The sequence below is a fragment of the Cryptotermes secundus genome, unplaced genomic scaffold (assembly GCF_002891405.2).
Source record: "Cryptotermes secundus unplaced genomic scaffold, Csec_1.0 scaffold1137, whole genome shotgun sequence".
In the NCBI taxonomy this organism is placed as follows: Eukaryota; Metazoa; Arthropoda; class Insecta; order Blattodea; family Kalotermitidae; genus Cryptotermes; species Cryptotermes secundus.
This window is the reverse complement of record NW_019729230.1, coordinates 1,182,111-1,185,545: the sequence shown is the minus strand read 5'-3', so window position 1 is coordinate 1,185,545 and position 3,435 is coordinate 1,182,111.

Here is a 3,435-nt window from a genome sequence, read left to right as displayed (position 1 = left end):
TATTTAAAATTTTTATAAAAGGAGTTCATCTCAGGTCCATGTTAAGACTGAGCCACTTGTGACTACAGGGCAATTATTATGAGTGAGGAATGTGATTTTGCTATCATCACTCCAATTACAATGCTCATAATAAATGCAGATGTTGCATAAACTCCGACAACCGATGGAAGACGTTTTTCTCCGAGCGTATTTCCCCAGGACATTTAGACATACTGAGTGTATGTAATAATGCAAATACGGAACACATGAACCAAACACAAAAGCAGCCTGTAATAAACGCACCTGTTGCATCGACTCATCCAGCTGTGGCCAACACCACCAACAACAGATGGAAGACGTTTTTCTCCTAGTGTATTTCCCCTGGACATTTAGACATGCTGAGTGTATGTAATAATGCAAACACTGAACATGTGAAACAAACTCGCAAAGAGCAGCAAATGGTGCTGTACAGTGCAGAACAAGACCAGCAGATGTTTTCATCTTGTCCCCCTTCACAAAGCAAGCGCAAGGCTATTTAAAAAATTCCATGACCTCCAAATGCATTTCTGCCATTTGCTAATAAATGTGTAGAACGCTGGCTACGCAGTACCCATGGAAAGTAATAAGGACATCAGTGTAAGACTTGGTGTTACGTGGAAATCCATGAACAAAGAAGAAAAGGATATGTGAACACTGCATGCGAGGTAGATACTGAACACAAGAGAAAGTATCCTAATTATGCATATTGTCTGAAAGAAGTCTGCATCCAAAAAGCTCTTTGGGTGGGGGGTCATGAACAGAAGGGCCTGAATAAGAGATGTCATAAAGTAACTGATGCCTTGCCCAATGGCAGTGCCTGTCAACGAGCCGTTCAGCATCAGCAGAGCTGGAACCACCACCACCAGGCCTTGCAGCCCATAGACACAGTCACACAGTCTTCTGTCATCAAGGAAGATAGCAGAGCAACAAAGGGGTCTTGAAGCAACTAAGGCAAAATTTGGGAGCAGGTGGAACAAGGCATGATCCAAGGAAAAGCAGAAACATACATGTATATTCAATTAAAAATCCAAATCCCATGTCTAATCAATAACGTGCGACAATATATTACATTCCATGAATATGATGTCTGTCAGAAATTTCTGCAGGAAATGAAATATATCAAAAAACACAAAACTTATATGTACAGTACAAATGAAGCTGTCATATAAAAAATAAGCAGAGAGTTTATACAAGATATTCAAATGCTTCAATTAGATCCACACATATACTACAACAGTGCTGTTCACTCATAATGTTTATACAAACTTTAAAAAGATTATGTGTTTTTTTGTTAACAGGAATTCATGAACAGTGTAGAATGAGTGTGTAAGTTTTTAGTGCTTCTTTAAACTGTGGCTTTTGAGACTAGAGGGTAGACTGTGGATAATTTTGATGTCAGCATAGTGTACGCTTTTCTGAAAACACAAAAATTTGGAAAATGGTCCATGAGGATGGTGCTTGTTCCTTGAGTTAGCTCTGTGAACAGCTGTGTTATTTGTTATTTACAATAAATTTCATTAATGAAAATATGTCTTCACATGGAAGAGGTAAGATCACTGGCTCTTGAACTGACCTCTACATGAATTTCTAGGTTTGACACCTAACAATTTTCATTTCTAGTGTAAATATTGTAACAGCTGGATAATAGTCGCTGCGAGGATTAGCCGAAACAACAGGAGACCCACCAAGGACATCCTTTGGAGGAAAGGAACGGGGGTACACAGTTAGGCTATTCAGGACGAACAGCCTTAAGGAGTGAGCAGTGTGACATGTTGCGCAATGGAGGACAACCCCTCCCTCCCCCAGCAGTGATGTGGCAGCTCTGGCCACAGTGACGTAGCCCCCCCCCCAGGCTATGTGGTACCGCTTCCTACTGTGATGAGGCATACAATGCCTGTGTCAACACAGCGTCAGGCAACAGCGGTACCCATTACGTAACAGGCAGACATTGCGACTATATAAGGGAACTACACAGCCGCCTAAGTGAGTTCTCAAGGCAGCAGCCTACGAGTTGAGTTGGAAGCTAGCCAGCAGTGAGCCGTTAAGAGTTAAATTGGAATATAGCAGCCGTCGCGGAAAGAAGAACCGGACGCGTGTGTGATAATCAGTGATAGTTTGTGATAACTGAGAAGTAATTGGGAGTGTGTAACACAGTGACACTTATATAGCTCCCGTAATGTGAATATGTGTAGACTACTGAAGATAGTGAACAGATTATTGCGAACAGGGTTACAAAGTGTGAAACCCCGCAACAGTGTTATAATCAATTGTAGTTACGACTTGTAGGTTGTTAAATAAACCAATTAACAATCCGAACAGCGTCTTCAGTAGATAAACATGGTACAATATCTTCTTGCTGCTAGATGAATTACCTCAGACAACTATTCAGTACTTCATGATAGTGTGAAAATAGGCAAAAAATACTGATTTGAGTGTGTCAGTGTTGCTAATATTTAACACGGAACAAACTCCGTAACACAATCCTCTTAACTACGGAACCAACTGATCATTGTAATTTTTCAAATTGAAGTTGTTATCTATTGCTAAACATGGAATTTTTTAATTCCTTACTTTTTTTATATATTTGTCATTAAATCAATATTGTGGTAACTTATTTGTTATAAATTTTATATCTGTTTTATATATATTCATAGACAGCTTGTCAGCAGTAAACTATTTACTCAGATTACAGAAAGATCTGTTTCACAACAGAGGTATCATGGAAATTTTAAAGAGAAATTAACATACAGTCAACTCTCGATTATCCGGGGGCGGATTAACCGGTTTGCGGCTTAACCGGGGCTTTTTTTTTTAAGTTTATATGTTGTTTAATATTCATTCACTTTTGTTTCACATGGTGAGTTTAACACTATTTTCGCACTAGTGTGAACCGAGCTCTGCATTATTTCGTCCCGTTATGCGAACACAATGTTCTAGGGTGGGGGTGAAAGAATGCAAGAATTTTTGGAAAGTTTCAAGGACAAATACACCGCCCCAGGTTATTTAACGGTACCATCTCAGTGTGAGAGTGCATTGTGAAAGTAAGTGTATCAGTTTCTTAATATAGATCTTCAAGTGCGTTAGCAAAATGTCGGGGTTTAAAAGGAAGCGTGTTGTGTTAAGTATTCAACAGAAACTTGAAATTATCAATCAGCTGGAAAAAGGAGCTGTAGTTAAACAATTAGCAATGCAATACGGTATTGGAGAACAAACTGTTCGTGATTTGAAAAAACAAAAGAATGAGTTAATTTCCTTTGCTTCGTCTTCTAATTCAAGCGGAATGAAGAAGAGAAAAACCATGAAGAAATCAACATACGATGATCTCGACAAAGCGATGCTGACCTGGTTTAATCAACTAAGGGCACAGGGAACAACAATAACAGGACCAGTTTGTGCTAAACAAGCTAAATATTTTTT